At 42.4% G+C, this 20487-nt stretch overlaps 3 long non-coding RNA genes across 4 annotated transcripts; all 3 read left to right on the forward strand.

Moving 5' to 3' along the window:
- The first annotated feature begins 12307 nt into the window (after window positions 1–12307).
- On the forward strand, window positions 12308–13178 carry LOC139831027 (uncharacterized). The gene is made up of 3 exons (XR_011745018.1): window positions 12308–12732; window positions 12818–12911; window positions 13113–13178. It is a non-coding gene; the product is annotated as an uncharacterized lncRNA (long non-coding RNA).
- Window positions 13179–13601: 423 nt separating this feature from the next.
- Window positions 13602–14473, forward strand: LOC139831032 (uncharacterized). The gene is made up of 3 exons (XR_011745034.1): window positions 13602–14026; window positions 14112–14205; window positions 14408–14473. It is a non-coding gene; the product is annotated as an uncharacterized lncRNA (long non-coding RNA).
- Window positions 14474–14896: 423 nt separating this feature from the next.
- LOC127300473 (uncharacterized) lies at window positions 14897–18974 on the forward strand. Of its 2 annotated transcripts, XR_007851286.2 has the most exons (7): window positions 14897–15321; window positions 15407–15500; window positions 15702–16256; window positions 16344–16425; window positions 16538–16708; window positions 16951–17152; window positions 18471–18974. It is a non-coding gene; the product is annotated as an uncharacterized lncRNA (long non-coding RNA). The 2 variants fall into 2 exon arrangements; XR_011745044.1 differs by having other exon boundaries at window positions 15702–16425.
- Window positions 18975–20487: the final 1513 nt, after the last annotated feature.

Raw genomic sequence — 20487 nt, forward strand, 5'->3', positions numbered from 1 at the left:
GTTAAGAATGAACTCGTCAAACTCAAGCATTTCTTGTTTCACTTTTAGACTAGCATGATCAACCCCTAGGTCATTTGATATGATAGACATAGAAGGGTTAGAGGATGATACCTCGGAAGATTTAGCCATGAGGCAACTTTCTTCCTCCAAGTGAATATCTTCATTGGGGGATTCATTTGGTGATGAAGAGTCGGAGGAGAGACAAGCAAGAGCAACCAATCCATTCAAAGTTTCATCATCATCTTCATCATCATCATCTCCGGAGGTATATTCTTCTTGAGTTGATAGCACAATAGATGTGTCCAAGGAGGACCTATCCATGAAGCAATGTGCATTCTTGATGTGAGGGTTCTCATTGGGAGATTCAAACAGAGATGAAGAGGGAATATTGGTGGTGGTAATGGAGGCCACTTCCTTTGAGGTTTCTTCTTCATCACTACTACTCTCAACTTCATCGGAAGAATACTCTTCCTTTGTCATTAGCACAATCCTTGAAGACCTCTTGTCCTTTGCTTGTGACGGTAAAGCACACGTCCGTTGGGAACCCCAAGAGGAAGGTATGATGAGTACAGCAGCGAGTTTTCCCTCAGTAAGAAACCAAGGTTATCGAACCAGTAGGAGATGAAGATCACGTGAAGGTTGTTGGTGAAGGAGTGTAGTGCGGCGCAACACTAGGGATTCCGGTGCCAACGTGGAACCTGCACAACACAATCAAACTAATTTGCCCCCAACTTAACAGTGAGGTTGTCAATCTCACCGGCTTGCTGAAAACAAAGGATTAAACGTATGGTGTGGAAAATGATGTTTGCTTGTAGAAAACAAAAGAGAACAATGATTGCAGTGGGCTGTATTTCAGATGTAAAAGAATGGACCGGGGTCCACAGTTCACTAGTGGTGTCTCTCCAATAAGATAAATAACATGTTGGGTAAACAAATTACAGTTGGGCAATTGACAAATAGAGAAGGCATAACAATGCACATACATATCATGATGAATACTATGAGATTTACTTAGGGCATTACGACAAAGAACATAGACTGCCATCCAGCATGCATCTATGCCTAAAAAGTCCACCTTCGGGTTAGCATCCGCACCCCTTCCAGTATTAAGTTGCAAGCAACAGACAATTGCATTAAGTATTGTGCGTAATGTAAACAATACAAATATCCTTAGACAAAGCATTGATGTTTTATCCCTAGTGGCAACAACACATCCACAACCTTAGAACTTTCTGTCACTGTCCCAGATTCAATGGAGACATGAACCCACTATCTAGCATAAATACCCCCTCTTGGAGTCACAAGTATCAACTTGGCCAGAGCCTCTACTAGCAACAGAGAGCATGCAAGATCATAAACAACACATATAAGATAGATCTATAATCAACTTGACATAGTATTCCATATTCATCGGATCCCAACAAACACAACATGTAGCGTTACAATAAGATGATCTTGATCATGATAGGCATCTCACAAGATCTAAACATGATGGCACAATAGGAGAAGACAACCATCTAGCTACTGCTATGGACCCGTAGTCCAAGGATGAACTACTCACGCACCAGTCAGGAGGCGGGCATGGTGATGTAGAGCCCTCCGGTGATGATTCCCCTCTCCGGCAGGGTGCCGGAGGAGATCTTCTGAACCCCCCGAGTTAGGGTTGACGGCGGCGGCGTCTCTGGAACTGTTCTGGTATTTTGGCTCTCGGTCCTAGGGTTTTCGGGGACGAAGGAATAAATAGGCGAAGGGGCAGCGTCGGGGGAGCCAGGGGCTCCCTCCCCACGTCACGGCGCGGCAGTGGGGCCCCCCGCGCCGCCATATGGGGAGGGCCCCCTGCTGGCCTTCCTCGACTCCTCTTCGGTCTTCTGGAACACTCCGTGGAAAATAGGGCCGTGGGCTTTTGTTTCGTCCAATTCCGAGAATATTTGTAAAACAACTTTTCTGAAATCAAAAACAGCAGAAAACAGGAACTGGCACTGTGGCATCTTGTTAATAGGTTAGTCCCAGAAAATGCATTAAAACATTATAAAGTGTGAATAAAATATGTAGGTATTGTCATAAAACTAGCATGGAACATAAGAAATTATAGATACGTTGGAGACGTATCAAGCATCCCCAAGCTTAGTTCCTACTCGCCCTCGAGTAGGTAAACGATAAAAAGAATAATTTCTGAAGTGACATGCTACCAACATAATCTTGATCAATACTATTGTAAAGCATATGAGATGAATGAAGTGACTCAATGCAATGGTCTATAGTTTGCTAAAAAGAAGATAATGACTAAACAACTGAATCATATAGCAAAAACTTTTCATGAATAGTACTTTCAAGACAAGCATCAAAAAGTCTTGCATAAGAGTTAACTCATAAAGCAATAGATTCTTAATAAAAGGTTTTGAAGCAACACAAAGGAAGATTTAAGTTTCAGCAATTGCCTTCAACTTTCACCATGCATATCTTATGGATAATTGTCAACACAAAGTAATATAATAAGTGCAATAAGAAAGCATGTAAGAATCAATACACACAGTTGACACAAGTGTTTGCTTCTAAGATAGAAAGAAGTAGGTAAACTGACTCAACATAAAGTAAAATAAAGGCTCTTCGCAGAGGGAAGCAGGGATTAAATCATGTGCTAGAGCTTTTCAAGTTTTGAAATCATATAGAGAGCATACAAATAAAGTTTTGAGAGGTGTTTGTTGTTGTCAACGAATGGTAGTGGGCACTCTAACCCTCTTGTCAAACAGACTTTCAAAGAGCGGCTCCCATGAAGGACGTTATCTCTACCAGCAAGATAGATCATTCCTCTTCTCTTTTGTTTACACATGTATTTTAGTTTTATTTATAGATGACACTCCTCCAAACCTTTTGCTTTCACAAGCCATGGCTAACCGAATCCTCGGGTGCCTTCCAACATTTCACATACCATGGAGGAGTGTCTATTGCAAAATTAAGTTGCTTACTGATAAATCAGGGCAAAACATGTGAAGAGAATTATTACTGAAAGTTAATTAATTGGGGCTGGGCACCCCGTTGCCAGCTCTTTTTGCAAAATTATTGGATAAGCGGATGTATATGCCACTAGTCCATTGGTGAAAGTCGGCCCAACAAGATTGAAAGATAAAACACCACATACTTCCTCATGAGCTATGAAACATTGACACAAATAATGAGTAATAAAGTTTTGAATTGTTTAAAGGTAGCACATGAAGTATTTACTTGGAATGGCAGAAAAATACCACATAGTAGGTAGTTATGGTGGACACAAATGGCGTAGGTTTTGGCTCAAGGTTTTGGATGCACGAGAAGCATTCCCTCTCAGTACAAGGCTTTGGCTAGCAAGGTTGTTTGAAGCAAACACAAGTATAAACCGGTACAGCAAAACTTACATAAGAACATATTGCAAGCATTATAAGACTCTACACTGTCTTCCTTGTTGCTCAAACACTTTTACCGGAAAATATCTAGACCTTAGAGAGACCAATCATGCAAACCAAATTTCAACAAGCTCTACGGTAGTTCTCCACTAATAGGTTTAAACTACATGATGCAAGAGCTTAAACATGATCTACTTGAGAGCTCAAAACAATTGCCAAGTATCAAATTATTCAAGACAATATACCAATTACCACATGAAGCATTTTCTGTTTCCAACCAAATAACAATAAGTGATGCGGCTTTCAGCTTTCGCCATGAACATGAAAAATAAAACGAAGAACACAAGTGTTCAAATGAAAAAGCGGAGCGTGTCTCTCTCCCACACAAGCATGTTAGGATCCGATTTATTCAGAAAACTAAAATAACAAAACGAAAATAAAAGCACACGGACGCTCCAAGTAAAGCACATAAGATGTGACAGAATTAAAATATAGTTTCACTAGAGGTGACCTGATAAGTTTGATGAAGAAGGGGATGCCTTGGGCATCCCCAAGCTTAGACGCTTGAATCTTCTTGAAATATGCAGGGATGAACCACGGGGGCATCCCCAAGCTTAGACTTTTCACTCTTCTTGATCATATTATATCATCCTCCTCTCTTGATCCTTGAAAACTTCCTTCACACCAAACTCAAAGCAATCTCATTAGAGGGTTAGTGCATAATAAAAAATTCACATGTTCAACAAGGACACAATCATTCCCAACACTTCTGGACATTACCCCAGGCTACTAAAATTTAATGGAGCAAAGAAATCCACTCAAACACAGCAAAAGAGGCAATGCGAAATAAAAGGCAGAATCTGTCAAAAACAGAATAGTCCGTAAAGACGAATTTTTTCGAGGCACTTAACATGCTCAGATTGAAAAGATCCAGTTGAATGAAAGTTGCGTACATATCTGAGGATTACTCGTGAATTTTTTTCAGGATTTTACGATTTTTCTGCAGAGAGAAAAGCTCAAAACCGTGACAGCTAAAAATCTGTTTCTGCGCAGAAATCCAAATCTAGTATCAACTTTCTATCAAAGACTTTACTTGGCAAAACAATGCAAGAAAATAAAGATACAAAGGTATTGCTAGAGTAGTAGCAAACACCTTGAATCAAATATAAAACAAAAATTGCAGAAATAAAATGATGGGTTGTCTCCCATAAGCGATTTTCTTTAACGCCTTTCAGCTAGGCGCAGAAAGTGAAAATCAAGTAACATCAAGAGAAGAAGCATCAACAGAGGAGTTGGGAGTTTTCTCAACGATGCATTGTATCTTATCTATGTAAGTTTCAGAAGCTCCTCTTTCATTACTTTTAGGCTCACTATCCTCCTCAAATAAATTTTCAGGAACAATCCAATCAAAATTCTTTTCTAGTGCCTCATGCATTCCTATGAGCTTATAAGGTATTGGTACTTTAGTCTCCCCCTCACAATTGGCTTCATTGGTGTACTTTAGCCAATCTTTTTCCATCCTTTCAAGGGTATTTGCAACATTGATATAAAAGCCAAGCATCTTATGTTGAATAACGACTTTCCTAGCTACACTAGCTACATCACCAAATTCTTTATGGAGGGTTTCTAAAACAAAATATTTCTTCTCTCCTTCTTCCATATCACGGAGTGTAAGAAACATATGTTGCATTATAGGATTAAGATTAACAAATCTAGCTTCCAACATGTGCACTAAAGAGGCAGTAGCAATTTCATAATTAGGAGCAAGTTCTACCAAGGATCTATCATCAAAATCTTTAACCTTACTAACATGATTGAAAAATTCTTCTATATTATCTCTTCCAATGATAGACCCACTCCCTACCGATATATCTTTCAAAGTGAACTTAGGGAGAAGCATGATGAAATAAACAAGGGTAAACCGATAAATAAAGTAAATGCGAGTAACTAATTTTTTTATGTTTTTGATATAAAGAAAGCAAACAAGACAGAAAATAAAATAAAGCAAGACAATAAACAAAGTAAAGAGATTGGGTGTGAGAGACTCCCCTTGCAGCGTGTCTTGATCTCCCCAGCAACGGCGCCAGAAAAGTAGCTGCTTGTGACGGTAAAGCACGCGTCCGTTGGGAACCCCAAAAGGAATGTATGATGAGTACATCAGTGAGTTTTCCCTCAGTAAGAAACCAAGGTTATCGAACCAGTAGGAGATGAAGATCATGTGAAGGTTGTTGGTGAAGGAGTGTAGTGCGGCGCAACACCAGGGATTCCGGTGCCAACGTGGAACCTGCACAACACAATCAAACTACTTTGCCCCAACTTAACAATGAGGTTGTCAATCTCACCGGCATGCTGAAAACAAAGGATTAAACGTATGGTGTGGAAAATGATGTTTGCTTGCAGAAAACAAAAGAGAACAATGATTGCAGTAGGTTGTATTTCAGATGTAAAAGAATGGATCTGGGTCCATAGTTCACTAGTGGTGTCTCTCCAATAAGATAAATAACATGTTGGGTAAAAAAATTACAGTTGGGCAATTGACAAATAGAGAAGGCATAACAATGCACATACATATCATGATGACTACTATGAGATTTACTTAGGGCATTACGACAAAGAACATAGACCGCCATCCAACATGCATCTATGCCTAAAAAGTCCACCTTCGGGTTAGCATCCGCACCCCTTCCAGTATTAAGTTACAAGCAACAGACAATTGCATTAAGTACTGTGCGTAATGTAAACAATACAAATATCCTTAGACAAAGCATTGATGTTTTATCCCTAGTGGCAAGAGCACATCCACAACCTTAGAACTTTCTCACATCCGTCCTGCATTCAATGGAGACATGAACCCACTATCTAGCATAAATACCCCCTCTTGGAGTCACAAGTATCAACTTGGCCAGAGCCTCTACTAGCAAAGGAGAGCATGCAAGATCATAAACAACACATATAAGATAGATCTATAATCAACTTTACATAGTATTCCATATTCATCGGATCCCAACAAACACAACATGTAGCATTACAATAAGATGATCTTGATCATGATAGGCAGCTCACAAGATCTACACATGATGGCACAATAGGATAATACAACCATCTAGCTACTGCTATGGACCCGTAGTCCAATGATGAACTACTCACGCATCAGTCCGGAGGCGGGCATGGTGATGTAGAGCCCTCCGGTGATGATTCCCCTCTTCGGCAGGGTGCCGGAGGAGATCTTCTGAACCCCCCGAGTTAGGGTTGACGGCGGCGGCGTCTCTGGAACTGTTCTGGTATTTTGGCTCTCGGTGACGTGGGCATTACCCTTCGGGTAACCGACATTGCCCTATCCTGTACAATCTAGTTGGAGGCCCATGAAGGCACTCGAAGGCAAGGCGGGCCACTTGGATGGCGCAGCAGAAGATTCCTTGGCGGACAAGACAAGGAAGGAGCCGAACAAGGAAAGTTTAGAGCTAGGACTACTGTAAACCTAGTCGTACTCGGTTAGACCTCTTGAGACCTGGCCTCCTATATAAAGGCCAGGAGAGGGGCTGCCGAGGGACACGATCAATCATAGCAATCTTAGCCACCAGAAGTCCAGAGCTAGGTCGTCGCAGCACTTAGCCTCTCGACGAGATCTCAGCCGAACCCTTCGGCACCCCATTGTAACCCAATATTTTCATAATCAAGATCAGACAGGCAGGACGTAAGGGTTTTACCTCATCGAGGGCCCCGAACCTGGGTAAATCGCTCTCCCCGCTTGTCTGTGAACCGATGTCTCGTGTCAGCCTACAGGATTCCATCAACCCTAAGCCCCAATCGAAGGGCATTGCTGAGGAGTACCCTCGACACTCGGTCCTAGGGTTTTCGTGGACGAAGGAATAAATAGGCGAATGGGCAGCGTCGCGGGAGCCAGGGGGCTCCCTCCCCACGTCACGGCGCGACAGTGGGGCCCCCTGCGCCGCAATATGGGGAGGGCCCCCTGCTGGCCTTCCTCGACTCCTCTTCGGTCTTCTGGAACACTCCGTGGAAAATAGGGCCGTGGGCTTTTGTTTCATCCAATTTCGAGAATATTTGTAAAACAACTTTTCTGAAATAAAAAACAGCAGAAAATAGGAACTGGCACTGTGGCATCTTGTTAATAGGTTAGTCCCAGAAAATGCATAAAAACATTATAAAGTGTGAATAAAACATGTAGGTATTGTCATAAAACTAGCATGGAACATAAGAAATTATAGATACGTTGGAGATGTATCATCCTTCTTACCCTTGTTGTAGAATTTCTTGTTGGGAGCCTTTGACACTTTGCTCTTGTCCTTGGGAATGAGCCTACCACCACGAGTTTCCCTATGCTCATAGGGGCATTGGGCGATGAAATGGTTCTTGTCACCACAATTGTAGCAAGTTCTTGTTTTTTGACCCAAACCCTTGAACCCACTAGAGTTGTTTCTCTTGATATTGTCTTCCTTGGCCTTGGTTGGATCAACCCAAAAGGTCTTTGCATGGAATGCCATGTGGTCATTGTAGTGGTATTCCAAATCATCCGGATAGGACATACTCCAAGATGACCTATATGGTTCTTGATGGTTCACTTCTTCAATGGAATTGACCACCAAGGCAAGGTTGGCCCCTTTTGACATCCCAATAGCTCGATTCCGAGAATCATGAGAGTTTTGCTCAAGCACCTTGAGAGCTTTCAACTCGTGCACCGCTTGTTGAGAAGTGAGAAAGGAAAAGCATTCTCTCCCAACTAGAGTCTTCACATCAATGGGTTCAAACAACATCATGCAATCAATATACTTATCCTTGATCCAAGAGTCATCAATGTGTTTGGCACCCACATTCCGGAAAGAGTCGGCAACGGTGATAAGTCTTCTATACATGACTTCATTATCTTCATCCGGTAGCCTCATGAATCCTTCGGCTTGTTTCTGAAGGGAATTATACTTGTTCCTTCTAATGCTATCACTTCCCAAGCAACTAGCGGCCAAACCATCCCAAGCTTCCTTGGCGGTGGTGAAATTCCGAACCCGAGACAATTCCTTTGTCCCCACACTAGTTTGAATCATGTGCAAGGCAATGTCATTGAGTTGATTGTCAATCGCTTCTCTTCTAGTCAACTTGTTGGGGTTGTAAGGCTTGAACCCTTCCAGGATGATTCTCCAAAGTTCATTGGAGGCACTGCGAACATGAGAGCGAAACTCAAATTGTCATGTATCGAAATCTTTATCATTAAACTTAGGTGGATTGCCCCTAGTGTTTATATGAGGATGGGGAACCGGAATGTCGGGGGAGAGGAAAGATGGAGGCACATTATGGTAGCTTCCACCATCACTTGTTGCTCTAGGAGAAGTAGTGGGGAGTTTATTAGTTTCTAAGTTATCACTCTCCAAGGGTGAGGTAGAGGAGGGTAAGCCCGAAGCATCTCCCTTTTCTAACCCACTCTTGTCCCAAATCTCTAGGACGGGGATGACGGCGGGAGCCCGCGGCAAAGCTCGGAAATCATTTTTCTCATGCTTTCCATTTGAGCTTCCATGGAGGACCTCAAGGATGTTTCCATCGACTTGAGATCATCCATGGAAACCGGCTTTGGGTTCCTTCCGTAACATTATCGTCCGACATACTCTTAGGCGGTTAAGCCCGAAATAAGAGCCGAGGCTCTGATACCAATTGAAAGGATCGTATGCCGCACCTAGAAGGGGGAGTGAATAGGTGCTAACCAATTTTTAGTTCTTTTTCAATTTAAGGCTTGACACAAAGGTAAATTCTCTAGATATGCAACTATGTGAATTTACCTATATGGCAAGGTTAACAACTAAGCGAGATATAGCTACACAATATAGAGGAGATAGAATAGGATAGAGGTAACCGAGAGTGGAGCACGCGTAGACACGGAGTTGATTCCCGTAGTTCCATTTCTTTGCAAGAAGGTACGTCTACGTTTGGAGGAGTGTGGTTGCTACGAAAGCCAAACCAACGCCACGAAGGCTTCACTCAGGTCTCCTGTGAGCAACGCCACGAAGGCCTAGCCCACTTCCACTAAGGGATTTCCTCGAGGCGGAAACCGGGTCTTTACAAGGTTCTTGAGGCACACATCCACAACCAAATTGGAGGCTCCCAAATCTATAACAACACAACAATCAACAATAATACATCAACAACAAACAACTAGAGATTCCAAATAGGAATACTAGCAAGAGTGCCCTCAAGCATATGATGGGGAAATGAGAATCGCTTCGGTGAGGATGTAGATCGGGGTCTTCTCCTTCAAATCTCCAAAGATCAAGAGGTTTGGATCGGTGGAGGAGAAGATCTTGTGAATCTTGTGTTCTTGTTGGTGGCTCTAATGGTGATGAAACTTGGCAGATTTTTGGTCCAATGATTGAGCAACTTGTCCCAATGGAGAAGAGGGCTATTTATATGAGTGGGCCTTTCAGATCTGACTGTTATGGACGTTTTTCAGTAACACCGGAAGTTCCGGCCAGACGGGCCGGAAGTTCCGGCTGGATGCCTTCGCACCAGACCAGCTGAAGCCGGAGCGAGGGCGGAACTAGGGTGGAACTTCCGGTGACTGGAAGTTCCGACCAAGTTCCGGCCTACTTCCGAAACTTCGTGAAAACCATAATGGACATACTGAGCCACAAAAACCATGTTTTCGGAACTTGACCGGAAGTAGGGCGGAAGTTCCGCTGACCGGAACTTCCGGCCTACTTCCGCCGAGCTTCATCGTGAGAAACGCAGAGATTCTTCTGCCAGGAGCATCTGGGCGGAAGTTCCGCCAACTGAGGCTGGAACTTCCGGCTGAAGTGAAAAACCAGCAAAGCCTTCAGAACTGAGATTCCTCTGCCTGGAGCATCTGGGCGGAAGTTCCGCCAGCTGAGGCCGGAACTTCCGGCTGAAGTAAAAAAAACCAGCAGAGCCTTCAGGACAACATACCATTCCACCAGCCATGTACATATAATGATACCATGTACCTGCCTACATCAACACACATGAATAGATACCCGTTGTTGACATCAAACACACAAAACCCGTGACAATAACTTCTAAGATTGTTGATGTGTTGTTGCTACTAGGGAGAAAACAACAATATTTTGTCTAAGGATGATTATATTGTTTAATTTACACACATTGCTTAATGCGATAATCTGTTGCTTACAACTTAATAGTGGAAGAGGTTGGTGTTGGATTACGATCTATGTATTATGTTATAATGTTCAATTAAATACTACAATAACCTTTATCTTATCATAGCATGCATTGTCATGCCCTCACAATTATCAATTGCACAACTATAATTTGTTCACCCAACACATGTTATTTGGAGAGTTACCACTAGTGTAGATAGCTGGGAACCCCGGTCCTTCTGTCATCATCATTGCTCTACAGTCAACTCCGCACTAGAATACTTTCCGGTGCCATCTCCTATGTGCTGCTACTGTGTTACTATTGTCATTGCTCTTATATTACTGCTGCTTTCACATCACCCCTGTTACTAGTGCTTTTCTAGGTGCAGCTGAATTGACAACTCCGCTGTTAAGGCTTATAAATATTTCTTTACCTCCCCTTGTGTTGAATCAATAAATTTGGGTTTTACTTCTCTCGAAGACTGTTGTGATCCCCTATACTTGTGGGTCATCAAGACTATTTTGTGATGCTGTTGCCGGGGAGGCATAGCTCTACTCATAAGTTCACCTGGGGAGTAAACTTTACATGTCTCTCTATTTTTATTTTATTTTATTTTGTCTTGTCTAGTTTATTTGTGCTTAGTTTATTTCAGTTTAGTTTACTTTTATCTAGTTTATTTTTATTGTGTTTTATTTTTATTATATACTAAAAATCCATAAAAATTTGAAAAACTAAAAATCTAAAAATTTAGTTTATTTTGTGACTTATCTTGCTGGACTTTCACCCGTCACGCTACGTACCCAAGGTGATATCTATCTATTATATATTAAAAGTACATTACGGGCTAACCAGAAATTAGAGAATTTGCTAGAAAATCCCACAATAAACAGAAACATCTGGCCATCAATTAAATCTATCTATTATATATTAAAAGTACATTACGGGCTAACCAGAAATTAGAGAATTAGCTAGAAAATCCCACAATAAACAGAAACATCTGGCCATCAATTAAATTTATAAGAAAATCACGACCATCGATCCTAGAAATAAGTAATTAACATTTGAGTTACAAGTAATTACTCACCTATGCCATAAATTTATTTCTCCCGTACCCCTTCAATCTCATTAGCTGGGGCTACCAAAGTAAAAAAAAAGAAAGATCATCTAGGTTTAGGGGTTGCTGGCTCCCAGACCACACGCCGCCGCTCCTAGGTGAATAACCTCTACCGATCATGCATGCGTGCAGCTTGATGTTTCCTCCCAGGGAATCAACGATGTTAGCAGCTTAGTGCAATTCGCATCGGTGCACTCATCCGGCCGGTCGATTCTGCTGATGTACATCAACGTTGTAGGCTTCAATATTTGTCTCATACATACACATGCAGACATGCAAGATGGATTGGTTCTGGCTTGCCTCATGCAGACAGGTTTCAATGTTTACCTCACACGCATATATCATGCATGTAGCTATCGTAGATACTGATCGATCTTGACTTGCTTCATGCATACGGTCAGATATAATATATATATATATATACTATACTTATTTGGGAACCAACTTCTTTTTTGTCAAAATTTTGAGCCTCCTTGAGAATTAACACAGTTGTGACACGTGTGTATCTTGATTGTTTCGCAATTCCGTGGTGCTTTCTTGGGGTCGTTTTGGTGCTCCATAATATTTATTTGAGAGACAAGAAGTTTATTTCCTGCCCGCTGCTTTGGTTTTGGGTTGTTCTGGGTACCTCTGGGTGTGGTTGTAGCTTGATTTAGTGGTCAAAGCGGTGCTTCCTTTCCAATGAATCAATCTAAACTTCACCGCTGTGCATCGGGCTTGGAACCAACAGGCGGATTTGTCCCTCCTCTTTCACCTCTCCCATCTTCTCCCTAACGACGCCTCCACCCTTGCGCCTACCGACGCCTCCACCGGCGTGATAAGCCTCCTCTTCCTTCCAAGGTCGCTGGCGGCAAGGGTCTCAGCGTTTTTTCCTCTCGAGTATGGCATCGGAGGAGGACCTCAGCGAGTATGGCATCGGAGGAGGACCTCGGCGAGTATGGCATCCCCGAACTCGACGGCGCAGATGCCAGTGCAGACTGGGAGATTTGCCTCCACCGGCATCTCCTCCACGGGCAACAATAAGCCCGTCCTTCACTGCCAGGCGCCAGCACGTCCGCGTCGACGATGACGCACCTAACAACACAAACGTCTAGGCGAGGCGGCGCCGTATCTTTTGGCAATGTGTGTCCTCTATCTGTGCGAGTTTGTGAGTCTCTACTCATGCTCTCTCTTTACATATTTCTCTCTTTTTCTCACACGGGAGCAGCTATGAGGCGCAAGCGGCATGGCCGCACAAGGAGCAGTGAGAAATGAGAACGGTGGTGCCACAGATCTCAACTGTTTGATGGAATGCCCCATAGGTACTAAGGTTCAGTTTTTTTGGTTGCTCTTTTTTCTTCTCATTTTTTCTAGCTAAATTACTCATCTTTAGTTTCAATTTTTCATATACCAGTGATATTCTTTGTACTCGATCTGACTAATTCACTATTCTCATTTTTCCTATTTGAAGCCTATGTTGAAGGGTTTTGATACTGCATATTAATAGTGTGATTTTCTTTCAGTGCTCGCGTCATTGCACAGATCTATATGATGCTTGACCTGGAAGGACAGCATTAAAACAGTGGTACACACTGATATATATATACTATACTTATTTGGGAACCAACTTCTTTTTTGTCAAAATTTTGAGCCTCCTTGAGAATTAACACAGTTGTGACACGTGTGTATCTTGATTGTTTCGCAATTCCGTGGTGCTTTCTTGGGGTCGTTTTGGTGCTCCATAATATTTATTTGAGAGACACTTTTTTGTCAAAATTTTGAGCCTCCTTGAGAATTAACACAGTTGTGACACGTGTGTATCTTGATTGTTTCGCAATTCCGTGGTGCTTTCTTGGGGTCGTTTTGGTGCTCCATAATATTTATTTGAGAGACAAGAAGTTTATTTCCTGCCCGCTGCTTTGGTTTTGGGTTGTTCTGGGTACCTCTGGGTGTGGTTGTAGCTTGATTTAGTGGTCAAAGCGGTGCTTCCTTTCCAATGAATCAATCTAAACTTCACCGCTGTGCATCGGGCTTGGAACCAACAGGCGGATTTGTCCCTCCTCTTTCACCTCTCCCATCTTCTCCCTAACGACGCCTCCACCCTTGCGCCTACCGACGCCTCCACCGGCGTGATAAGCCTCCTCTTCCTTCCAAGGTCGCTGGCGGCAAGGGTCTCAGCGTTTTTTCCTCTCGAGTATGGCATCGGAGGAGGACCTCAGCGAGTATGGCATCGGAGGAGGACCTCGGCGAGTATGGCATCCCCGAACTCGACGGCGCAGATGCCAGTGCAGACTGGGAGATTTGCCTCCACCGGCATCTCCTCCACGGGCAACAATAAGCCCGTCCTTCACTGCCAGGCGCCAGCACGTCCGCGTCGACGATGACGCACCTAACAACACAAACGTCTAGGCGAGGCGGCGCCGTATCTTTTGGCAATGTGTGTCCTCTATCTGTGCGAGTTTGTGAGTCTCTACTCATGCTCTCTCTTTACATATTTCTCTCTTTTTCTCACACGGGAGCAGCTATGAGGCGCAAGCGGCATGGCCGCACAAGGAGCAGTGAGAAATGAGAACGGTGGTGCCACAGATCTCAACTGTTTGATGGAATGCCCCATAGGTACTAAGGTTCAGTGTTTTTGGTTGCTCTTTTTTCTTCTCATTTTTTCTAGCTAAATTACTGATCTTTAGTTTCAATTTTTCATATACCTAGTGATATTCTTTGTACTCGATCTGACTAATTCACTATTCTCATTTTTCCTATTTGAAGCCTATGTTGAAGGGTTTTGATACTGCATATTAATAGTGTGATTTTCTTTCAGTGCTCGCGTCATTGCACAGATCTATATGATGCTTGACCTGGAAGGACAGCATTAAAACAGTGGTACACACTGATATATATATACTATACTTATTTGGGAACCAACTTCTTTTTTGTCAAAATTTTGAGCCTCCTTGAGAATTAACACAGTTGTGACACGTGTGTATCTTGATTGTTTCGCAATTCCGTGGTGCTTTCTTGGGGTCGTTTTGGTGCTCCATAATATTTATTTGAGAGACACTTTTTTGTCAAAATTTTGAGCCTCCTTGAGAATTAACACAGTTGTGACACGTGTGTATCTTGATTGTTTCGCAATTCCGTGGTGCTTTCTTGGGGTCGTTTTGGTGCTCCATAATATTTATTTGAGAGACAAGAAGTTTATTTCCTGCCCGCTGCTTTGGTTTTGGGTTGTTCTGGGTACCTCTGGGTGTGGTTGTAGCTTGATTTAGTGGTCAAAGCGGTGCTTCCTTTCCAATGAATCAATCTAAACTTCACCGCTGTGCATCGGGCTTGGAACCAACAGGCGGATTTGTCCCTCCTCTTTCACCTCTCCCATCTTCTCCCTAACGACGCCTCCACCCTTGCGCCTACCGACGCCTCCACCGGCGTGATAAGCCTCCTCTTCCTTCCAAGGTCGCTGGCGGCAAGGGTCTCAGCGTTTTTTCCTCTCGAGTATGGCATCGGAGGAGGACCTCAGCGAGTATGGCATCGGAGGAGGACCTCGGCGAGTATGGCATCCCCGAACTCGACGGCGCAGATGCCAGTGCAGACTGGGAGATTTGCCTCCACCGGCATCTCCTCCACGGGCAACAATAAGCCCGTCCTTCACTGCCAGGCGCCAGCACGTCCGCGTCGACGATGACGCACCTAACAACACAAACGTCTAGGCGAGGCGGCGCCGTATCTTTTGGCAATGTGTGTCCTCTATCTGTGCGAGTTTGTGAGTCTCTACTCATGCTCTCTCTTTACATATTTCTCTCTTTTTCTCACACGGGAGCAGCTATGAGGCGCAAGCGGCATGGCCGCACAAGGAGCAGTGAGAAATGAGAACGGTGGTGCCACAGATCTCAACTGTTTGATGGAATGCCCCATAGGTACTAAGGTTCAGTTTTTTTGGTTGCTCTTTTTTCTTCTCATTTTTTCTAGCTAAATTACTCATCTTTAGTTTCAATTTTTCATATACCAGTGATATTCTTTGTACTCGATCTGACTAATTCACTATTCTCATTTTTCCTATTTGAAGCCTATGTTGAAGGGTTTTGATACTGCATATTAATAGTGTGATTTTCTTTCAGTGCTCGCGTCATTGCACAGATCTATATGATGCTTGACCTGGAAGGACAGCATTAAAACAGTGGTACACACTGACGAGAGCTCTCAAAAGTCTCTATCTCAAATATTCTATATGATTCAGTGTAGCTCCTCTAGGATCAGGATTTTGGTTTTAGTGACTATCCTAATGCAAACTGCAATTTATTCCGCAAACAATTTGACTCTTATCAGATTGAAACACTTTTGGTTCAGAGGTCCTTACACAATCACTCATCCATTAACATCTATAATTTTGTTTGGAGTACAAGTACAATTTAGTTTTCATCGTTGATCTGAATCTCTCAAGCACTCCTTTTTATTATTTCTACTTAGTTAGGGTGACTTCACTGCTTCTAGGAATATACTGCTTGGCAATTCATGGGATGTGGGTTAGCATTGATGTAGACAATTTGCTATTTTAGATGATAGTACCTGTGGTGTATGAAATCAGCAGGCTAGACAAGATCATGGATTATTCTATTTTGTGAATAAAAGGAAGAGCATGTGCAATGCATAGTTAGACTGTCTTCCAAGATAAGGTGTGTGCCATGATTTATTACATCATTAATTCCTGGTCGCATTTGATGATATTTTGTCCAATTGATTAAATAGTGAATATTTTTTAGAGGTTGACAAGTATGGGTAGTACACTGGTTGATGGAAGTATCTAAAGATTCAGTCATTCAATCTTCTCTCCCCTGTATGAGGGTCAGTTCTCTCAATTTGACGTCTATTTACATCTGATAAAGATCCATTTTTACCTATCATCTCTATCTATGTCCTGCTAATGCATGTTTTTCGTGGTCAATTTACTCTACAGAGGAATTGTGCGTTCGGTCAGAGGATAAAGACCATGTTTTAAAGGAATTATGAATCTCACTTCAGCACTTTGAATTCCTATGGCATATGAACAATAAAATATATTGTTCCAATAGTCACCTTCCTGGCGATTTATTTTCCTGAATTGCAAGGGACTCATGTCGTAGTTAAGGTTTGGACTTCTGTACCTTTATGCTTTATAATTTTCTTCCTTTCCGTGTTATTAGTTAAGATTTCAAACTTACAGAACATGTGCTGAAAAGTGCTGCACACAGCCCCAATTAAGAATCTGGGATGTGCCAGCAATGCTTAACATGCCCTTTATGTTTTATATATGATTGCACTAGACATAAATTTACGCCTGAAGCAATCTTCACATCTACCACATTAACATGAATCATCTTCTGTACCAAGGACAAATAACGGCGTGCAGGTTAAATTGACAATCCAAACCGCTTTAGTCGACGATCTCTCGCAGAAAGGTTATCAATGGAATATCCCTTGTGCGCGTCACCCACGGAAGGGCCTACATATGGAAACACGGAATAATCTGTATAGGTGTATTTCATCAAGGTTGACTGCGCATTATTGTGCTCAACATACATCATCCTACCAGGTATTCAGTTAATTCACTTGCTCCTATTCAGCATCATGTATCGAGTTAGGCTAATTTAGTAAGTATCTCTCCTCATGGAAATACCAACCGCGTGAAAGAATGCTTGGATCGTCTGTGTTCCCAAACTCACTACGGTTTAGATAACATCCTCTGTTCGTGCGCTTATCATGATATATTTGTACAACCACTTGAATTTTTCCTAAAGAGACAAAATCAAACTGCCATCCATATATACCCCTCTTTTAACGCTGTGAAAAGATTAATCATACTAAGCTATGCTGGAACAAAACGAATCACCAGTGCAAACAAGTGCCTACATATCTGCTGCCATACAATGTCCGAGTCCGGTAAGTTGCTTTTAGACAAAGAAGCCGTCTGTAGATAAATTGTGATGTGTAACTGGTTTGGATGCAGTGCATTCCTATTTAGTGTGCTCCCTTTGATTAGGTTCCCTCTGTACACGATTAATTGATAGTTCGGGATTGTTGAACTCTCGAGAGTCTTAGCCCGCTTGAATCTGGTCATTTAGATATATTTCATTCAGAACATATTGCATTCATAATTTTCAAAAATCGCTCCCCAGCTGAATATGTACACAAATTACAACTTCAAGATATTTTGGTCGTTTAGGTCGATACATGAAATTCAAATTTGTTCCTATTGTATCTTGCCAGATTTTGGCCTGGTTTCTACAGATGATACCTACAACTCTAAGGTGCTTTAGCTAATATATATGGAGGCTGGTCTATTCCTTCCTCTCTGTTTTTAGTGCTTCCTCTGCTTCCTGATTTTTATCTATTCGGTTAGCACATCGAAAACAGATTTAGGCGGTCATGTATGTCTTCTTTGTGTACTATTTATGTTCTTTATTGTGTTCTGTAAACAAAATTTCCTACGGAATTATATATGAGCTATGGAAGAAACAAGTTTATTATCCGACAAACTAATTCTTATAAGTGCATATGAATTTAGCCAGCATAGCGTAATTCTCCCACTCTCCTTTAACACAAGCTGTTCTTTCAAGATATAGGGTTAAAATGACTAGGAATTCTTGGCTGTCTACTTGATTCTAGAATAAGCATGAACGTGTTCTAGCATTGTTGGGTTGTTATGTTCTGTTCCCTAAGTTATATATAGCTGAAAAAAGATATAGGACATTTCTGCATGTAAAGATGCCACGTTAAGAAATATTTGTACCATTAAGATATGATTATTTTTTTTCTTGCTCTTACTTAAATTAAGTTCTGCCCAGAAATTTTGATTCTTTTTCATCATGGGTACTAATATTTATATTTACATTTGGATGGTTCGACTGCAGGTCAGAATAATGAGGGTCCCCCTATTCCTCAAACTTCAAAGTAGGCTCAAGGTCCTTGAGACTTTAACATTGCCACCATCTATGGATCTCACGAGATAGAGTGCACCATCATCAGCTTCTGTAGTTGATGCGGTAAAATTGTGGTCTTAGCAGAGCACCTGTGTTTTTGGGCTTCTGTAGTTGTACGGATCATCAGGAAGTGTTACCGTGTAATCTATTCACACCTGCTGCGATTCAATACGTGTCCTTTTTGTATGGTGAAGGCCATATAACACATCCCTTGACGATCCACCAAGTGCATCTAGCAGAGTTGTGTCCTCCTACACTTTCTCAGTTTGGTCTGCAAATGTGTGCAAAATTCCTCGGCAGATACATGCGAAGCTGCTTCCTCTGAGTTTCCGTGATCCATGAACAATGTCGATATACGGCCGTGTATTCCTTAGACAATTATATATCAGTGTAGCCATGCCCATTCGAAATAACTAAGTAGTCTTTTCTGTCCCATATGTTGTCTCCTTCTCTGTGTATCCTATGAATGTTATACAATTTCAGAAGTATAAATAAAGGACACATTGTTCCATCATATTCTAGAACAAAGTTTATAAGTTCAACTCTGTTCTTCACGAATTCTAGCTCACAGTATTTCTAAGAGCATCTCCAAGCGCTATAATAGCGCCACCAATTTACCGCGCTGAGACGCATTTTGGCCGCTCCAACAGACCGCGCTGAGACGCATTTTGGCCGCTCCAACAGACACACTAAAATAGCGCGCTGCAAAGACACGCTAAAATAGCGCGCGTTTTGCACAATCGCACGCGCGCGGCCAACAACCCCCCGAAAATTCACCCGCGCCGCTTCCCCATTTCCGCCTCCCACTCCGGCGCTGCCGTCGCCCCTATTCCACGTCGGTTCAGCCGCCGCCTTGCTCGCTGGCGTAGATCAGCGCGCTGATACTCCACGAGCTTTTTTGGCGCGCCGGCGCTGCTCCAATCGACGGGCGACAACCGCGTCGCCGCCGCCTCTTCCTCGCCGTCGCTGCTCCAATCAAGCGGGTGTCAACCGCGTCGCCGCCGCCCTTACTCGCCAACGCTGCTCCAATCAATGACTTAATGGGAGTTCCCGTCTAAGTGACTAGCCCAATTTATTTCCTCATACCATGCCATTCATTAAGGATAAATGCATGATCAACTTCAACTTGATATCATCGAGGAGTGGTGGAAGTGGCATGTGCAACAATGAACAAATTCAGTTTATTTTACCATTTGTTGCATTTGTCGTATTGTTATTTAGACATCCATTTTATTCATTTGAACTATTCATTGTTGATGTTATTTGTGTTGTAATAATAATTGAACTATTTATTGTTGATTTTATTTATGTGTGTTTGATCTTCATGTGAATAGATGCTTCTGAGATTTGTGTTTGTGCGGTAGCGCGCGCTGTAAAACGCAGCATCCGGTAGAGCGTTGTTTTGATGCGCCTGAAAAATAGAGCATCCAGTGGAGCTCCAGGTCGCGTGCGTCAAAGCCTAGAACAACGCTGTAAATGCCTTTTAGCGCGCGCTATTATAGTGTTTCTGTTGGAGATGCTCTAATTCATAGTACTTACTGCCTACCTATCTATCGGTGGTACGGTAGGTGTATAAGAGTGTATCCGGCAAAATATACAGACAAAAGCACATGCACAAATCCGAATACATTGGAAAACTATACATTGAAACAACTTTTCTTCTATAGAGCATAACATGTACACGCTACACACCATAAGACATTTCCTTACAATACAACCGTCAACATAGAAGCAGCGAAAGCACTAGGTAATACTTCTCAGGGATTTCTCAAGCTTAGAAATTCCATCACTAAAACAACCATGAGAGCGAAATTAGTGATATGTTCATATGGACGCTCAGCAGCTCCAGGTGCACACTACTTAAAAGTTATCGACTAAGCAGAAGAAAGTTTTGCATATGTATGATCAACACCTTCCAACTTACGGCGACAACCATTTGTCAATGCTT

This window comes from Lolium perenne, chromosome 1, assembly GCF_019359855.2.
Source record: "Lolium perenne isolate Kyuss_39 chromosome 1, Kyuss_2.0, whole genome shotgun sequence".
NCBI classification, from domain to species: Eukaryota; Viridiplantae; Streptophyta; class Magnoliopsida; order Poales; family Poaceae; genus Lolium; species Lolium perenne.